Source organism: Syngnathus floridae, chromosome 21 (assembly GCF_059516105.1).
Source record: "Syngnathus floridae isolate MCC-2025c chromosome 21, RoL_Sflo_1.0, whole genome shotgun sequence".
In the NCBI taxonomy this organism is placed as follows: Eukaryota; Metazoa; Chordata; class Actinopteri; order Syngnathiformes; family Syngnathidae; genus Syngnathus; species Syngnathus floridae.
In genome coordinates this window covers 4940529-4954929 of record NC_142433.1, presented here as the reverse complement: position 1 = coordinate 4954929, position 14401 = coordinate 4940529, and the positions used below count along the sequence as shown (strand labels likewise).

The 14401-nt window shown below is 38.9% G+C and overlaps 1 protein-coding gene across 3 annotated transcripts in view; it reads right to left on the bottom strand.

The window, feature by feature from the left end:
• col9a2 (procollagen, type IX, alpha 2) overlaps positions 1-14401 on the bottom strand; it is a 224811-nt gene that overhangs the window by 28635 nt on the left and 181775 nt on the right. Inside the window, exon 38 of one of the 3 annotated variants that reach the window (XR_015854784.1) lies at positions 3672-4336. The exons of the other annotated variants lie outside the window; for them this stretch is intronic. The gene's annotated coding sequence lies outside the window, so the exon portion shown is untranslated. Of the gene's footprint in view, positions 1-3671; positions 4337-14401 lie in introns of those variants that run through there. 3 annotated transcript variants of the gene reach the window in all.

Below are 14401 nucleotides of genomic sequence, written 5' to 3'. Positions count from 1 at the left end.
ATGACGAGTCGGCAATTTGAATCTCTTCACTGATTCATGTTCGTTTCAATGAACAAGTCGATTTCACTTTGTTCCTCTGTGTTTTCACAGCTCACGGTTTTCATGATGATTAATTGAATTCCAAGCTATCCTGCTAACAACACCGGCTCTTCTCGTCTCCCACGAGAGTGAGCCAGGCCATCGTAATTGGACACGTCTGGACTTAGTGAACTCTGAGTGCGGCTGAAATCTAAAGTGTGCACGGGTGCGTGAAAAAGAGTGTGTTAATTGCTCCAGTCCTTCACATTTGGCTCGCTAGTAGCAGCCATCTTAGCTTTAGCGGGTACCTGCTACATCCATTAGATGCTCTCTGACTGATGAGATGAAGCAGTTTTCATTAAAAAAACATTCGGCCAAGACCAGAGGGCCGTGAATTTGACAAGACGCCAGAGACAAAGACTTGTGTTTTTCTCGCGGGGTATCTCGGTGATTCACATGTGAGCATTTCCGAGCTGCCACTCAACCGAACGCTAACAGAATGACGGCCAAGTCTGAATGGCCGAGAGAAGAGAAGCAGGTGTTCGTGCAAGTCGGCACTCATGTATTGCGAGGCCCGAGAGAAGGAGAGTGAAGGACGTGGTGAAGTTGAAAGTGATTTTTGTAGACTGCTGTAAAGTTTTAAAAAAAAAGTACAACACTCTCGCTAACACCTGTCCTTGAACTGTGCTTTACAGGAACGAACAGAGTTAGAAGCCATTTCTTCCTTCTCGACACGCTATAACTTCCCATGCTAAACTAGGCCATCACTTCTGAGGCCGGGCAAATATCTCATCCAAAGTCTAATTATGTCATCCTGAATCAGATTTGAAAAGCTCAGACAGAATGAAGGGATGGGCCCTTTTTGAAGGAAGGGACAACTTGTGAAGAAAATGATTCCAATCTTGAACGAATGTTACATAAAAAGTGGAAGTCATACAGTAGAATGGCTTTTTGGACCAGACAGATTTAGAAGGGCAATTTATTCATCATTTTTTGATTATAGCTTGATTGCTTTGTCCGTCCACTCTTAGTAAATAAAATTCCGAACTGAGCTGAAAGGACCGTTCAATCTTCAACACGCAAAATTGAGACTCGCTGAGGGTGGATTCATCACCGCCAACCCCCGTGATGGATATTTCGGATCAAGCGGTCGCTTCGCACCGTCTGCTGCTCCACAAACATCAACCGAAATAGCAAATGATCTTAGAGACGCCCTAGTTTTGACGTGCATATTTCAAACATTACAAATTTTTAAACCGAGCAGCTCAAGGTTTTACCTTCACCCTAAAAATCAGTTGACGTTTGAAGTAGAAAATGTCATTGGGTGAAATTGACTGATGGTTGTCACATAACTGGTGGCAAGACATAATATTCATATAAATTACAGATATATATAATATATATGGAATAATTTAAAACCGTCAAACGCAAAGTGGAAAAATAAAACGTTTTTGATAAGATTACAAAGTACATTGACAACATTCTAACATAGTAACAAAAGTCTAAATTATTTAAAAGTGACAAAATAAAGACTATTCTAAAATTTATTCAAAAGACCTTCACCAAAAATGCCAAGTTTTTAAAAGTAATGACTAAACAAAAGGGGTCCAAGGAATGACCCTTGAGGGACTCCACGCCATAGTCATTCATTTATATTCACAACGACTGGAAAAAAAACACTTCAAACTAGATTTTAGTTTTTTTGTGCTTGTTTGAATGGTTGATGGCTGTATTTTTCATGAAAAACTGATGCTCACTTCACGTTTGAATATTTTTTTGAGAACACACTGACCTCGAACACATTCATCAAAAGCAATCATGCTCACAAAAGAGCTTTCAATGAATGTTCTCCTTGACATCCTTTTTCACATGTCCATTCTTTGTCTCGATATTCCAACTCCACATTCTTTTTGTACAAATTCTCCACTACATCCATCCTGCCACAGCCATCAATCGTTCCTAGAAACCTGCGACCGTTTTAAACTGACAATCCCTCACGTTGAGCCTTAATCCTCGAGAGGTGGTCGCAGTTTGTACAAGCTTCTCGGGTTTAAGGCCTCGCTTTCGTGGATTTATTATTTTGAATTACCCCTGACACCAAGTGGGCGGGGCTCCGGAGAAGCATTACATGATCCCTTTTATTCCCGTGCTTTATGTGGTCACACTCAATCGTAATAACCTCTCCTTCACTGTTCGCTTTTAAATCAACCCAATAACCGGCTGTCAGAATAAATTATAGTGTCGCGCCGCATTTCAATAACGACACGTTTCATTCAACATCTGTAATCTGCACTGGTGAGAAAGCAGAAACCTTAACGGGGCAGCGCCGTTTAATTGAGCGTGCAATCCGAGAATGCAGTGAAGGGGAGGGGGTAAAAAAAAATAATCCTCTTTGCTACAGGTGTGAATTAATGGGTCAAGTAGAAAACAACTGCAGGCTTTATATTTGTTTCACAGGAGGGTACATCACGACTGGTAAAAACCAGGCAGGAAGTGGATGCTTATTTTTTTATTATAACAAAAAAAAGAAGAAAATAAGTCTTTTTTTATTTACACTTAACACGCCGTATGACGCATCCAGCTTATTCATCTTGGTGATTTTCGTCCCTATAACCTTTTCACTTGATGAAAAGAAAGATAAAAAGGCTAACAAAATGCTCATAAAAGCAACCAAAAAAAGGATTTCCAGCTGTATTCGCTTCAGTAGAAGCAGATTTTCTTTCAACTTTAAATAGAACTAGAAAAAAAAAGTAAATTTCTCAAAGGCTTGCATAAACATGACATGTAATTTTCCTGAGAACAACATAATGTACCACGGTCAAGAAATGTAAACAAGTAATTATGTTGCAGGGACATGAAGACTCAAAACAGGCAAGGTTTTAAAAAAAAAAAAAAAAAAGGAAGATAAGTGAAAGTGAGCGATGGAAGTTTCTGCCTGCCTCTTGGCCCAGTCACCGCCTGCGCCGTATTCCCTCTGACCTTTCCATCCTCCGTCTTACTGCCTATATCTCCCCGCTGCTTCTTCTGTGTCTCATCAAATAAATGCAAGACCCCCCCCCTCCTCCCCTCCCTAGAGAAATGCCGTTTTCTCTGTGAACCTTGCTACTGCTCTCAGCCTTCCTTTCTCACACCATTTCACTCGCAAGTGTTTTTATTATGTCATCTCTGGGGAGAAAAAAAAACCGAATGGAAGGAGAAATAAATCAGATAGAGTCCAACAATAATATGAGCTGTGATTACGTCTCGCTAAAAGAGGGCCACCTGTTTGCGCTATTCAAAGTTACAAGGATGTTGAGGTCGGACACTACAAGTTAGAGTCTTCTAAGATTTAATCAACAAGCAATCAGTCGTAATAATAAAAGCAGACCTTGATGGCTGCTTCCAAAAAAGCCAAGGAGTTTTCTTGGCGAGTGTTTACTGCAATGTCTTCTCTCAAGCCATTTTTAGCATTGCCAAAATTATGATTTTGAGTCTGGAGGGAGGACCCCCAAATCTCCTCTAATGAGTTGTGTCAGTCGACGCTAAAGGGTGTTTTTTCTTTCCCATAAAGTTCAATTTTTATTTTGCATTAAATCTCCCTTACATTTAAAATATTTCATTTCAAAAGTGATAAACAGATAAAATTCCCATCATTTATTTCCCTGCATTTGACTCTTAGCACACCCAAATATTTACCCACCATTTTTTTTTCCTCTTCACTTTTAATGAACATTTACAAGTGAGTCTAAATAAGTTTGAAGCATCTCTAACACTTTCCACCCTATTAACCTATCTACTTTCCACCCTCTTAAACAAACACATTATCTTTGCTAAAAAAAAAAAATAAAAAAGTAATGGGGATGGAGTGAAAGATTTAGCTAGAGTTATACAGAGACACTGGAGACGTGCATTTGTTGAGCAGGTGGAGCGATGCAACGCTAATTTATTATCATTAGCTGGAGTTAATCGCCTGTGCAAACACTTTACTCTCCAAATAGATTTTTTTTTTTCAAAAGATGGGAAAGGAAGAGGAACACTATCAAGATTCAGAAGTATTTCAGGTGCCTTTTAAATGGAGCTTGCCATGTTTCACACTGTACTTTATAGAGCTTACATAACAAATAAATTCAACTACCTGAGCCCCTGACGGGAAAACACACATTTCCTCTCCACATGCCGGCTCCAAATATTTTATATCCGTACAGCTTCCTTACATCCGACACAATTTATATGTTAAAGACCATACGAGCGCTGCAGGGCGTTCCGACAGTGTTCAGCTGTGCGTTCTCATCTTGCATTCAAAGAAAAGGAAGCCCTGAAGGTGATGAATTTCTTATTTCTAAGTGAGAGAAAAAAGAAAAAAAATCTCAGATAAATAAATAAAGAAATAATAATAATGAATATACAGTAATCCCTCGTTTATCGCGGATAATTGGTTCCAAAAACCACTCGGCGAAGAAATCCACGAAGTACGGTCACCAACAAGAAGTCCTGGGCAGGCTAACGAGTTAGTGGAAAGATGCTAATTCGTGATCGTGCTAACGCGAAAACAAACTTCTAAAGGAATGTAAACATTTGGAGCAATACTACATCTTCCTAAAGGTTAGACACATATTTCCTCAATTTAGAAGTTTTGTTTTGACTTTTAAATGTTTTTTCAATTTGGAAAAAAAATCCGTAATGTAGTGAAGCCGCGATAAACGAAACGCGAAGTAGCGAGGGATCACTGTATATATATTTTTTCCATCTCGACATATATATTTATATATATAGTTGCTGTTGACTGGTGTCGAGGTGACCCTTGAGCACAGCGTAGTGAGCAACAACTAAAGACGGCGGCAGTGGCTGGTGGCTAACACATTTCTTCCTCTGTGTAACTCCGAGAGAGAAGGAGACATCAAGGCAAAGGGCCCCAGGAAAGATTAATAACCCTGGTGAAAATATATAACTGCCATCTTGTTGGGAGCGGACACCCCGAGGTGCAGTGACAGCCGAGCATCTCGGACAACGCCTCTTAACTGTCTGCGCTGTGAGAAGATGTGAGGTTGAAGACACCCCGAGGTGATACATGGAGCGCTTTGGTTCGTCGCGGTGTCACAGCCATTACGTTAGTCACTGCTTCATGTTCAAAAGGCCCTGGCCTCGGTCTCCTGGGTGGGGAATGGTGCGAACGCTGGACAGCACGTGTTGGCGTTATTATGTTATCAGCAGCAAAGAAGAAGCACATTGCAATATTACCCGGAATGCGGATTATCATATTCAATATAAAGGAAACAGAAATATGAAAGTGGACTTTGAATTTTATTTTTTCAGTTGGAATAAAACTAAAACACATATCGTGTGATTTCATATTAAATTAACCTCAGCTCTTATTGCCACTTTGGAAGATTACCGTATTTTCCGCACCATAAAGCGCACTGGATTATAAGGCGCACCTTCAATGAATGGCCCATTTTAAAACTTTGTTCGGCGCACCGGATTATAAGGCGCATAGAATAAATAACTCAACGTTGCTCAAACGTTAATGCAATCACAATATAGTAACACTCGAAATAGTGAAAACAATAATATATCAATAACTCAATGTTGCTCAAACGTTAATATCACACAACACACAAAATAAACACGTAAAACTTACTTTAATAAATTAGTCCTCATCCACGAATCCATATTGGTCCATATATAAGGCGCACTGAATTATAAGGCGGTTTTTAGGTGCGCCTTATAGTGCGGAAAATACGGTATCAAACACGCCTTTGTGAAAGCAACTGAGAATAACTTCATCTATTGGGATGAAGGACTGCCAGTGTGTTTCTGCATTTTTAATCATAAACTCATTCCGCCTATAAACTGAAAATTTACCCCGTTGAGTTGAGTCCGCAAGTTCAAATTCCGCCCTGTGCAAGTTGTGTCGAAAGCAACGTCGCTATTGTCTGCTCGCGGTATATTTGACTGGGAACAGCGAGGAATTGTATACGGTGTGTGTGTTTGTGTGTTTTGTACACGCATGAATGAGTTGTGACAGTGTTGCTTGTGAAGCGGGCGCTCTGGCACCATGACAGAATGAGGTCGCCCTGCTGCAGAATGACATGCTCACCACGTCAGACTCTCTTGCACGCACACACACACAATCCATAAAAAAAGTCCCATAAATGTATTGTCAGTGAAGTGATACGTATAATTATAAAATAGCAACACAATATTTGGATGCACATTTATAAAGACTGCAGAAAAAGTGTCTTGAAAAATGAGCTTTGTAGATTTTACTGTATTCCATTGGATTTATTTATTGTTAACAGTTTGTCAACATATAAAAAATGTGACGCTACTACGATACAAATGTTTGTGATACAAGTTCTCAATGCTAGCGTTTTAGCATTGTGTTGCATTGCTTTTTAGAGTCACTATTTTTCAAAGGCCTTGGAACTTAAGCCAAGTTCTAATGAATAAAACATTCAGAAGCTTTCCTACCCTCGTCTAACACTGGAGCAAAAAGGGGAAGCAAAGATCTCTGCTGCTTGTAGTTACATGTTGGATTTGATTTGCGAATGCAAGCGTGGATTTCTACTAAAGTCTGAAGGCACCTTTCAGATTTTTCTTAGAAGCAATTTTTATCCTGCAAGTGGAGTTGAAAATCATCTCAACTCATTACAAGTTAGAAGCTGATACAAAATCTTTACTTTTAATCGAATGTTATGTCTGTATTAATGCATTATTCATATAAAGCAAAAAACACGATTGGACTTGCAACTAGTTGAAAATGTTCACTACGTGTCATCCATATAAAGAAACAATCGGTGTTAGCAACAAGACAAAAGAGCCGCTGATCGACCGCTGAGTTTTTCCGATTGTATCGTAAAATAGATTCTAATAAGACAGCACAGCCACATCTGCTACAAATCTCCTTCTGCTCTACTTTTTTTCTTTGTCATGACATTGTGAGTGATCCCTCAGGAAAAAAAAAAAAAAAAAATCATGCAAGACCGCCTGGCTGATTGCACTATTCACCAAAGTGTTATTACAATCAGCGCAAGGCTGCCAATGCGGGCAAATTACTGATAGATGCGAGAGACGAAAGCCGGGAGCCTAAGAAAGGAAAGGCGAGGAGATGCTATCAGAAATGTTGCTCTCTGCCATTGAGAACTTTTTAATTTGCTCAAACTGTCATGGCCGACTACGTTTGAGAGTCTTTGTTTGTCATCCGAGTGTCGGAATTGTGTTTAGATTCCTTGTGATATTCTATTCAGAAAGTCTGCAAAGTGATTTCTGGGTTTGTTAAAGTCTCGATGGTTTATCATAGCAGCTCCTTTCGGGGTTATGTATAGATAGCCGGACTGCGTGCGTCATTGTGTGTGTGTTTGGAGACCAAGTGAGGGGAAAAATTGGACTGTCTGGCAGAATTACAGGCGCTATCAAACACTACCGCAACAGCGATGCTCATAATCAGAGTCGGAGAGGCAAATTGACTGCTGAATAGATTTGGGAGTTTCGCCTCCAGACCAAAATGTGCTGTCAGAACCAAATAGAACATTTGCTGGATTTTTCTTTCCCCTCCCCGAGTCCAAATGAGTCATTACGAATGCGGAGGATGACCTTTGACCTTTGGATGGATGCGTCATTAGCCTCATCCCCCCTGACAGAATCTTGGATTAGCATCGGGTAGCAGACGAAATGAAACATGAATAACTGAATTATTTGCCATTCAAAGGATGTGAATTTAAAAATCCTGGGCCGCATTTTTGTCTCGACAAGAAACCGAGCTCGGACGCTGCGATATTAAACTTGACATCTATTGATTCAAACTCAATAAAATTCTTGTATGAAAATCAATAAGTGGCTTTTATGTCTATCTTGAGTTAGCTATTTTTTTTTTTTTTTTTTTACAGGGCACTTTCGTTATGAATGTTTATAAAGATAATAAAAGTGACTTACTCATTTGAAATCATCGACTCAGCAAATTCTAACTAGCACGGTCACATTTGCTCAAGCTCCCACCCGACTGCACTATTTAAAAACTTACTCATTTGGATATGAAATCTGGCCGAATTAGGATGTTTCTGATTTCCCTGGGTGACAACGTTGGTTTTCCAGCTGAGTGGAGAGAAGAGTCGTGTTTGGAGGGAGCCAGACTACCTGCCACAGGATATCATGGCCAACAGTGCATTGGCATGGCTGCAAGTCAAAGCACACCTGACAGCGAAGCTCCACAGCACCATTACCGCATGTCCACAGATATTTAGGAAAAAATGTGATGAGGTGCTTAGTGGCGTGGATTTGGGCATAAATTATTACTACCCTGACAGGTAAAAAAAAAAAAAAAAAATCCCAAAGCCTCTTCAGATAAGTGTGTAGCTGAGTATGGCCTGGATAATCAACACAGACATGTTAAAAGATTAATTTTAATATATTGTACTTATATTATTCATGTATTTTTTTGGATTATCATTTGAATGCGGTGCTCTAATTGCTCCTCATTTATTGTATTAATGGATCATTTCAACTCCAAATTATTCTTATTTAAGGACTTTAAAAAGTAAGCCAGTGCTTTTATCACTGACTGAGCTCCGTCATTTATCAAAGTCATTTTTTTTTCTCAGGCATTGCATCGTTTATGCTCCTCCGTCTCATCGCTCGTTCCTCTTCACGAGTCTAGCAAATTGTCGGCGTTATGTTCTCACGCGGCGATTTCTGCTGTCATTTTTGTAAATGTGATCTTTTTTCACATAAGCAGAGGCGGGCTGAGCTTTATGTTCTCCCTTGTCGAGTGAAGTTTAGTACAATAATGACGGAGCTTCACGCTGTAAAACGTTGGCGAGCGCCCGCCCTGCTGCTACTATGATGTCTTAATCACGGTCTTTAGCGAAGACCGACAAATGTCAATACTGCCGCCAAATGACAGAACCCCCCCAAAAAAATCTCATTACTGCAAGTCACCAGCGACGAGAGAGACTGTCCAACCTCGTGGAGTCTTCATTATATCCCCCACTGACTTGCACACTGTAGTGCAAAGTGAAGACAAATGATCAGCCATTTTTCTCCCGGCCGTCAACGCTGTTAATAAGAGGTGCTTCATCTCCAGCGACTCACTTGCACTCAACTTTGAGAAACTTTTACACTCCTCATACCAAAGAGCATTTTATCAATCGTGGGTCACTTTTGTATAAACGCAAAAAGTCAAGACCAATCCAGAACTCACTTCCTGCTATGCAATTAACAAGAGGCCGCAATCTGAGCCCTTAGACATTCATTGCCCTGCCTGCTTGAAATAAAATATAGCTTGAGCGCTTGCTTCATTTATTCAGCTGTATTGACTTTTGGGAAAACATATTCGATCATCCACGTCTGTAGTTCACTCGTACAGAATTTTTACAGCACACCCGAGATGTAGTATAAACTCACAAACCTGGATCTTGGTTGTAATTACATTGCTGATTGTATTGATCAAGGTGATCATTTATGTAAAAAATATATATATTATAAATATATATATATATATATTTTTTTTCCGGACTATAAGGCGCACCTAAAATTTCCTCAAAAGCTGACAGTGCGCCTTATAGTCCAGTGTGCCTTATAGTCCGGTGCGCCTTATATATGGACCAAATTCCTAAATTTAAACTGGCCCGAAGCATTGTGTCATGAAATCAATCATCAGTGGCCTGCTGAAGACTATGAATCATGAATCAAAAAGACTATGGATCATTATTTTGTGATTATAAAGTAATTTGTTGCATCTGAAATTGAAATAAAAAAGATAAAATGGAGAATGATTTGATTTGGATTAAAAATCTGACATGATGCATTCATGGTGCACCTTATAGTCCTGTGCGCCTTATATATGGACACATTTTTAAAATGGGCCATTCATTGAAGGTGCGCCTTATAGTCCGGAAAATACGGTATATATAAACAAAATTAAACAAAAGTATTCCAATGTCACATTGTGGAAATCCACGGCGTTCATTCGTATGCAAACCATGTTCCTAGTATAAAATATGATTTCTTATTTCTGGGGGAGAAAAAGATCATTAGTGTGCTAATAGAAGCCATTTAATGTAAATTAGAGGAAAATTAATCTGGAGTGTCTCTGATCAAAAGAGATTGCGGATGGGCTTTGTATGTTTGAAAAGTGCTTTGGAAGATGATGTACAGACACAGCTGAAATATGATTGCGACAAGTTGCTGATGAAATACAAAAAATGTCATCAAGGTAACATGGTGCAAGGTTGGGAATTATTTTTGTGGACTAGATCTAAAAATCCGCATGTAAAATTGCAATAGTGCAGTCATCTATGTTTCACACTTGTGGAATTTTTGCGAAAGGACACACAGCAGGTGTAAAAAGCCTTTCCTGTGTACTTTGACGCCTCAGACTTGAACTCATGTTGTTCTTCACGAGAACATTCAGGCCACTCATGACATTTTAACAGAAACCAAGCCCAATATTTTTCCAAGAAAATAGAAAATAGGCACAGTTTAGGATTTCTAAAAACCTCCAAATGTGGTCTCCAGCACATTCATCGCTGTTTGCACTGTGTTAACTTCAACGAACACACGAAGTGCATCTTTATTCATCGGGGCGTCGAGTGTGAAACTCGGGATGAGCAAGTTGACCTCACTTTGAATATTGCTGAATATGCAAGTGAAAGAGAGCTTCATGGAGTTCAAGTCAAGATAAAGTGAGCTTGTTACCACACTAGCTCACTTTACAATTTTCTTTTTTAATCCTGCACAAACCAAACATTACATCACACTTTGTTTGACCTCTTATTCAGGTCAGGCTAATAAAAAAACTAAAATTCTAAAATCTTACCAATATATGAACTCCCTTATCATTCTTGTTGAAAGAAGTCAACCATCACTCTATCAGCTATTTATTTCCTAAACACAAAACACAGTTGCATGACTACAATGTCATTTCTATACACATATAGTACGTTTCCAGGGCAACGAAGGTCGGCCCTAACACAAACTGAACTGCTGTATGAATACAATTCATTTGCAACCTTTGTATTGATGCATTAAACACACTTGAGGATGGGGGCGTAATTATTATTGGTGCAATTAGTGAAACCGAAGTGGATTCTGAGTGGAGTGGCTGCAGGTGAAGCCGAATGAAAACACTCAGAGGCCAGCAGACAGAAATAGAAATGAGGTTGAACAAAAGTAAATACAGTTACCAAGGCAACTTACACAACGAGAGAATTGAAGGAAACAAAAAAGATTGAAATGGGAGATGATCAGGAATCAAGTCACGGTGGAAATGCTTTCACTCTTGAAACATAATCAAAGAATATGGAGAAGTTTCTACGTGGACTCTGTGCATTTGATTAAAATTTTCCACCAACCTTGCCGTCACTTCACAGTAAGAAAGTTTTATTCAAACCACACGATGAAGGCTCGGTGCAGTTAAGGTGAAGTCGTCAGCTGACAGGAATGTTTGCTGGGCAAGCCGCTACAAAAATCTTATCACAGTGCATCCTTCATTAAAAATTTAGCGGTAATTGCGATATCCATCTGGCCGTATCATAACAATTAGGAAGCATCCAAAGTATTTTGGAAACTGACCATAATGGAGAATCCGCCACTTTTACGATATTTTATTATTATTTATTTATTTTTTATTTATTGTTTATTATTTATTATTTATTGTTTATTTATTATTATTATTATTATTATTACTTGTATTATTATTATTCAGGAAACTCCAAGCTGTCATTAATATTCATAAAATGTATGCTTTGAGTGATTTCATCTTAATGGTGTGACAGTTTAATATTTCTCTCCTACATGAACAGAACACCAAGCAATCAGAACGGTTATTTTAATCAGCTACGGTGAAATAATGTAATAAATTAATGACAGTTTGCTTGCGTCATTCCTCTTAATCAAGTCATCTTATTATTTTTTGGGCGGAGAAAATATTCAGTCATAAAAAGAGATTGACCTTCAAGATATTTCTGCATAATCACAATGTGCACTTTTTATCTGATATGAATTTTTAGTCTCGGTCATGTGCAATCAAGTCTTTTTGACCATTTAACAGTCCGCTCACTCATGCTGCTCTAGCACCGGTGCCAAACTACTAAAGCATCGCTAGAAAGGTCAAGTGACATCGGCTTTTATGCTGATATGATGGAAAATGACGACACGGCGTGATAAAATTCATTTTGACGTGATGCCACCTTCCTGATTTTCATTAGAGTTTAATATCTCATTCTTGCTTGGAACGGCAGCGAGATGAAAAATAGCAACCCCTCCCGAAAACAGGTGGCTGACACGATCCGCTCTCTCCATATCAATTGCCGCTGTCCCGATGTAATGAGACCGTGTATATTCATTTTCAGCACCTGCTAAAAAGGTAACTGCTGGCATTCTCCAAGTATCGGATTTGTGAATCGTTTAATCGTTAACGACAGTTAAAGTGAGAATATTCTACATTCTTTATACCGTATTTTCCGGACTATAAGGCGCACCTAAAAACCTAAAATTTTCTCAAAAGCCAACAGTGCGCCTCATAGTCCGGTGCGCCTTATATATGGACCAAATTCCTAAATTTAAACTGGCCCGAAGCATTGTGTCATGAAATCAATCATAAGTGGCTCGCTGAAGACTATGAATCATGAATCAAAAAGACTATGGATCATTATTTTGTGATTATAAAGTAATTTGTTGCGTCTGAAGTTGAAATAAAATAGATAAAATGGAGAATGATTTGATTTAGATTAAAAATCTGACATGATGCATTAATGGTGCGCCTTATAGTCCGGTGCACCTTATATAAGGACAATGTTTAAAAATGGGCCATTCAGTGAAGGTGCGCCTTATAGTCCAGTGCGGCTTATAGTCCAGAAAATACGGTAATATTTTTCAAGTCTAATATTGACGGTTACACTTTTGGTATTCAGAACCCAGCCAAAGCAAAGTTTGGAATGCTACACCTAGTTTTATATCGATTTCGTTTGAATGAACCAAAGCTGTCAACTGAGTGCAGCCTGAAGGCAAACATTTATTTCAAATTCCACGGCTACTGGTTCATTTTGAATTCTGGAACCCAACTTTGATATTTTAAATCATATTTATTGGTGACTATAACATCAGTTTTAGGCGCTATAACCAAAATTTACTCTTCCGTCATCCCTCCACTCTCTTTTCTTCAATGTTATCGTCTTAGCGTGATAACAATATTACTCCTGATATCTTCTCTCAGCCAGCGGTGATTGATGATTTGTGCTTTGATATTACATAGACTTGCACTTGTCAGCTGTGGTAGAAAATAAATGCATTCATTGAATTCTGGAACCCAACTTTGATATTTTAAATCATATTTATTGGTGACTATAACATCAGTTTTAGGCGCTATAACCAAAATTTACTCTTCCGTCATCCCTCCACTCTCTTTTCTTCAATGTTATCGTCTTAGCGTGATAACAATATTACTCCTGATATCTTCTCTCAGCCAGCGGTGATTGATGATTTGTGCTTTGATATTACATAGACTTGCACTTGTCAGCTGTGGTAGAAAATAAATGCATTCATAGATTTCCAATTAAAGGTGGCTGGCAGAGCTATTAGTTAGCTCTAAGGCTACCTGTCAGAGAGCGGAATAAACCGGATTCTACAAAGCCGCCATGATAAGAACGGCGGTGAGATGAGTGTTTATCTACCTTGGACACACAATTTTAGCGAGTACGGCGCACAACCGAAGCTTGTGATGATAAGTCTGTCAATAGTCGTTATCCTGTTTGACTAACGTGTGCAAAGTATTAGGACTGGTTGTCATAAATGATTTACATGGAATTATAAAATCTGGTTTTTCCAATTAATGCTTTAATTTTTTTTCTGTGTGGCTGTGATTCACTATTCATCATAATCCCCCCAATCAGCCACAAACACTTTGATTAGTGATTTAATCTTGGTTATTTTCTTCTCAAAATCAAAGCAATGTCTGAACAAGTGGCACAAATCAGCCTTTACAAGACGTCGTTGATTTTTTAAAAACGGCAGATAAATCATGCATCAAATGAAATCATCTATAATGATAATTGAGGGAGCAAAAATAAAAAACAGTCTTGACCCAGTCACAAAAATACCCTTTTCCTTCAAAAAAAACAAGTTTCACAACTGTGCTTTCATCAAGCGGGTGTTATATAGACACTGCTGTCGTCATGGAAGCAATAATTTTAACCCGGTTTTATCATGCGGCCTACTCTTCAAAGCTGTCTCACATATACACTACACACTAAAAATGAAATAGCCCTTTCTTCGTAAATCGCTCCTCATAGAGCTGTCACTGCTCTCTCTCGGGACTCCGTGCCTCATATTAATCAAAGTAATTGAAAGAGTTGATTGCATCTCGCCTCATCCTACTCTAAGGAACTGTTGGAGCTGAGGATTATAAAGC